Here is a 6422-nt window from a genome sequence, read left to right on the forward strand (position 1 = left end):
AATGACTTTACCGCGTCTGACATTGGTTTCGCCAAGAGATAAAGGAAGATGGTAACCCATCATTTCTGGTAAAAAACAAAACAAAACATATGTAAGTGTAAACCTTAATTAGTAAAACTAAATTTATCGAGAAAAACTAAAAACCTGGCATGTTAGTTTTCAAAACAAATGATGGAGCAAATGGACTGTATTAAGAAGTAATATGATAAACATTCGTCCACAGTCTGATACTTATATATAGTTAGTATTATCTAGGGTTTTTAAACTACCATACAAAACTAGTTAAGAAGTATTTTTTACTGTATACAAATATATCCTAATAAAACAAACTATAAAATTAAGTGGGAAAAGTTGCAAACAAATATATGACACCATTAACTTGGGTAGTTATAAATATGAAGAACCAAATCTAATTAATATTGTTCATTTAACAAATAGTTGTTTCAATTTAAAATAGAAAATATAAACAGCTACCAAATATATATGTACATTATTTTACTTAAGTAGGGATATCAATATATTTTTTGATATCGAAAAGTGAAATAATATCAAACATAAATATAAGAGAATATGCTTTGTCAGTTGGAAATGTGATGAACCATTAAACTACTTAATATGGATAATTATACTGTATAATTGATTAAAATATATTAACAAAATCTAATTACCTACCATATATTTCGTTAAACTTTTGAAGCTTTATAGATTTATTCATAACTTTTACTTTTCCTCTTCTTTGAACAGGTAAAACCTTTTAACATAACTTCAAATTATTGGGTACCTTTAAATTTTCACACTATTTAATATGTTCACATATAAATGCAAATGAAAAGAAAAATAAAAATTAGCACTAAATTAGGGAAAAGAATATAGATAAACAGTTCGATTTCCAGATAATAGATTTATATTTGTTACCCATTTTGATTTTCAAACCTTATATAAACAAATTTTATTAAAGAATTATAATGGATAAATCGTTATTTATTGTTTTAGATAGTCCAGTTCTATCGTAACGCTGTGTAATTATTATGTGAAGTGATCGATCAAAAAAATAGAAATAAGAGAAAAACTACTTATACTGAACGGTGCAGATGCATAAAAAATACTGAGAACTGACCAATATATTTTGTTCTTCGTTTTAACGATATTATTTATACATCTGTGATAAATCAGATCAGAATATTAGTTGTATTATCGATAACTTGATGAAAATTCTCTTATGCTGTTTATTTATATAGTAAATAGAGGGTTACCATTCATGTTGTGAAGGTGTATATAATATTTCCCAAAAGTATTCTATAATAAAAATATTAACTACCATTTGACCGAAATATCACAACTTCCCTAATAAGATGTTTTCAAATATATGGATTGCTTATTATTTAAAGTAATAGAATATATTTCAAAATTTGAATAGGTAAATAGAATATATACTTTTGATTCATATCCATATATATTCAACAAAAATGTATAAACTCGAAATTTATATATCTCTTACAAAATATTATTTCAATGGCTTTCTATAACTGTAAAGTATATCAAAGTATTATAAGTAAATGTTTAGTTATATAATAATATTTTGTAATATAATTTTTTTTAAAGTTACTTATTAGATTTAGACCAGTCAGTTTATAACAAATAAAAGTTAATTCTTATGTGTGTAAGTTACTTTAAGATCATTTTAAAAATAACAGTAACATTCGACATAATTTCATAAGTCTAAGTTTACAGAACAATAGAAATACATATGACATAAAAAAAAACGAACAGTTTATAACAATCGACTATTCTCATAGAACGGCAGGACCCACCCACGGTACTCATCTTCAACATTATTAAAACCATCTGTGTAGTCCAACCTGAAATAATTTAAGAAAATATTTATTATTATACAATATCTAACAAAATGTTTCTCATAAACGGGAAATTTTTAAAAATGCATATTTTCTTCTACTTACATGACACGTGAATTCTCAACTTCTGGAATATGAGGATCAAATTTAATCTCCGAGAAATTGTCATTAGGAAAAATACATATGTCATCTGCAATATAAATTTTTAATTTAGCCCTTATGCATCATACATACAATCGCAATAAACGATTTAAAAATTTTAATTCAGATTACCTCCATATGGTCCAACCTCCCAAAATCTCTGCAGAGCTCTTCAAACTTGACATTTGATATCAACACACCTATAAAAATTTGAAAATATATGTATAACAACCTAATCAAAATAATTACGATTAGTAAGCAAACCCATGTAATTTACCATTTGAGAAAATTAGTATAGATGGTTACGTACTCAAAATTCTGAATCGTAAATTTTATACACTTATTGGTAGTAATTCCTTCTCTCCCATATTTCATCCCTCCATGTTCAGGTAATTTGCGAACTTTTACTATGCATCCAATCAAGTCAACTATACAAATAGTATTTCATATATGTTAGACGTCTGTCAGTTACATATAAATGTCTAACATATGAACAATAAGAAAGATGAATACGTACCAGTTTTGGATGATGTAGACAACAACATTGGCAATAATTCGGCGAATTTTGAAAAAGAATACATACGATCTTCAGATTTTGGGGATGTCATATGAAACCGAGTATCTTCAGTTATAGATATCTGGTGTCTACTGAATGTTGCATTAGATGACGATGAAACTTCATTGATGCGAAATTTGAGAACGAAATACCAATTTCCCTCCGAACAATCATTGTGATTAATAAACATTATATTCCTAGGAATTGTAGCAATAATTCTATCACCCTAGAAGAAATTGAAGATACCAAATCAGGAAATATGATCTGAAATTATCTGAAATAAATGTAACGCTTATAGACCCAAAAATTGTAATATATGAATTTAGTGATTGAAGAACTTACATGTTTGCCTGCCCAGACCATTGTTGCTTTACTGTCACTCGAATCATTATCTTCAACAATTTTCTTAATGATTTGAATGCATATGCTACATCCTTCAGATGATAAGGTAATTTCAGATATTCTTTCGCATGGAGACATTTTTCCCGAGAGAATACAAAATTCAAAAACGATAATGGATATTTAACAAAGAGTGTTTTATTTTTCACAATATATATATATATTTTTTGTAAGTAACAGTTAAACAATTAAGATATTTCGTTATTTAAAAGTACTGTTTAATCAGTAACCGCATGATTATAATATATAAAAATATTAACCATAATGGCCATATATAAAATTTCAATACAATTATATCTTTAAATAATTATGAAGTTAATCATTCATGTATTAAATAATATCATATCATTATTTGATAAATAGTAATTTGTATGTAGATAAACAATTTGAATAATATGAGGAGTATTTATTTAAACTACTCATATATTATACTTCTATTTTTTTATGCAAATGTATAAAAATGTATAACATGTGACTGACAAACATAGTATGCAAAACCCAAACATATTTTATTAATAATTGTGAGAACCAAAACTCGCACAACCAAAAATTTGTTAAGGAAAACTTAAGGGATCCGAAAATCTCTAGGGTTTATTGCAAGAACACTAAGATCAAAAGAAGGTTTTTTTGCTGGAAAAGTGTTTAAGTCTTATTGCTCTCGAATTGTAAAAGTTACATAATGAATCACATACATCGTTTCTTTATACTAATTCTCTAAACCGCCTAGCCGAGGATCTCATGTGAGATATTCAGAATATTTCCTTATCGTTTCGTGCGGCCACCATCATAGCACTTCACCTAGGGTTTTTATGGGCTTATGTCCTTCACGATTTAGGTTCGGCCCATCCAAGAAAAACCAGCTCGGCCTAATCGCGAAGGGAAGTTGCTCGGCCCATTCTCTTTCTTGCACAGCTTGGTCCATTCTCTCTCTTGCACGGCTCGGTCCATATCACCTCGCAGCTCAATCCGTGCTGCTTCCAGGGCTCGGCCCATATCATTTCAGGGCTCGGCCCATCCTGCTTCATGGATGGGCTCAGCTTGCTTCTTCATACAGCTCAGATTTGTCGATATCTTTTGACACTTAGTCATTTTGAGATGGTTAATTCAGCTGGGTGGAAATCGACCCCAACAATAATTCAACTTATAGAAACAAATATTTAACCATAAAAAATAAATATCTAAATGCACAAAATATTAAACCAAATATTAGAAAAGAGAAAGTTATTCAATAAAAAATTGAATAATAACAAATTCATAAACTTCAGAATATATGGGATCACATCTTCCCATTTTTGCCTCCCTCTTTGCCAACAACTTTACCACCACCACGTCCTCGAGTTCGTCCCTTTGCAATACCTTCATTGAATTCACTTGTAATAAGAGCGTTCACCAAAACACCATCACTCTTCAGTATATCATCATCAATCACTTCATTCGCATATGTCGTTTTCACACTATTCCCACTATTACATGACTTCTTAGACGATGAGGATGAGTCGACTGAATCTTTAGGATCATCACGCTCACGCTTTGATAAAGGAGTTTTGATATTGCCAGAAACAGCATCCGAAGACTCTTGGCTATGTGTGTTCATCAGTGATGCCTATAAATAATAAATTTTCAAGATATAGTATTATCCCAAAAATATAAAAATACATTCACATGATATGAATTTTACCTGATCGGCAGACATGACTAAACTCTGATCACCCCCATCTTCAGATTCATTCACCTCATCAACGGTGGTAGTCAAAACCTGATTGCCTTTCCAAACCTTTCCGACCTTGTATGTATTACTACCAGCGTAGAGATTTTCTTTCTCAACACAAATTAGAAACTGAAAAATCTTCCCAACCAAGTTTGCAGTGCATCAGGAACGACATCCGGATCTTGTATCTATGTTGAAAAATAACAAGTATTTGGGAAATAATTTTTTAATATAAACTCATTAAAATAAAATATATAAAGTGTATAATATCTCATCGTATGTCCCTTTTAAAATTTCATTAGCAGATTGGTTAACAATATCATTTGCATTTGAATCAAAAAGAAAACTTTTGATCTTGCTCGTGTTGTCCATTACACAAAGATGGAGTTTGTATCTACAATATAATTTAAATGTAAACATGTGATTATATGTTTTTGGCAAACAATTTGTTATTTAGTTAATTTATAAAATTTAGTTAATTCGCACTGACATATGAAACTTTGGCATCACATGTTTCACATGAATAAAGTTTCTTAGATTTATCACAAAATTTATCGTCTTCGCATTTTGAGATTTTGTAGACCTTTTTCCCACACTTAGTGCAAACCAAGTAAAACCATGACCAATCTGTAGCGTATACAGTACACATGATTTTACATTTTCCAACCTGAATATTTAACAATAGAACAGTCACCATAATTGCATAAACACTATTGATAAATTAACACATAAAAGTTAAAGTTTGAGTTATATCTTTAATTTCGTCGATACCATATATAAGATTTTATACGCTTTAAGTATTTTATGTTATTAGTTTTATATTAAAAAATCATTTCCCAAAGACATCTCATTTTATCAACATATAATAAAGTTATGACAACTTTGTTATATACCTCCAGATAATCAAGCAGTTCAGCAATAGTCACAATTGGAAACTGATCAAAATTACTTTCATTATCATAAGAAATCCTCTGATGTGGCTTGCTACTCAAGACGTAATATTTCCGCCATTTGCAGGTAAACTTCATATTGGAAAACAATTTTTATTAATAACCACATTGTCAAAATATGTGTGTGATATATAAATAAATTGTTTACATATTTTTGAAATCAATGACATCTGGATCGTTAAGATCTGTGAGCACCTTAGAGGTTTAGAACGAACTGCTAATTTGACGTTCACCTATGATAATTTAAACAAATAATCAAAATGCATTTTATTTTATGTTGAAACAACAATTTTATAATTAAATATTTTTACCTCTAAACACATTGATTTTTCCAAAACGGATTACAATGATGACACCATGTTTGCCAGCATTCTAACAAGCCGAATAGACTTGCTCGCCAAATTTACCCCAAAGTGTGCATGGTAATCGCTCCTCTCTATATATAATACGGTTCAATTAGACTAGAGTAAATATTTAAAAGGATAAAAAACGTTAACCGTATATACTCACTTCGCATTACACAAGTCGAACTCAAGCTTGCTTGTTTCAAGTTCACGTACACTTTCAACTCGTCTAATAACATCTGGTATTTTGAAAAATGATGTCAGATGAATACGTATATAAATGTAATAAACTATCTATATAGATAAATGGAAACTCACCGATCAAAAAACTTGTACTTATGAAATCCTTCAAGATTGTATCATAATCTAAGAACTCAAAAAGTCGACTGTCAAATCGATTAACACTTTTGCTGACAACGGTGGATGAAATGAAGGACATCTTGAATTGATGCTTTGTCGCCCGGTATTGAC

This window comes from Eutrema salsugineum, unplaced genomic scaffold (assembly GCF_000478725.1).
Source record: "Eutrema salsugineum unplaced genomic scaffold, Eutsalg1_0 scaffold_4, whole genome shotgun sequence".
In the NCBI taxonomy this organism is placed as follows: Eukaryota; Viridiplantae; Streptophyta; class Magnoliopsida; order Brassicales; family Brassicaceae; genus Eutrema; species Eutrema salsugineum.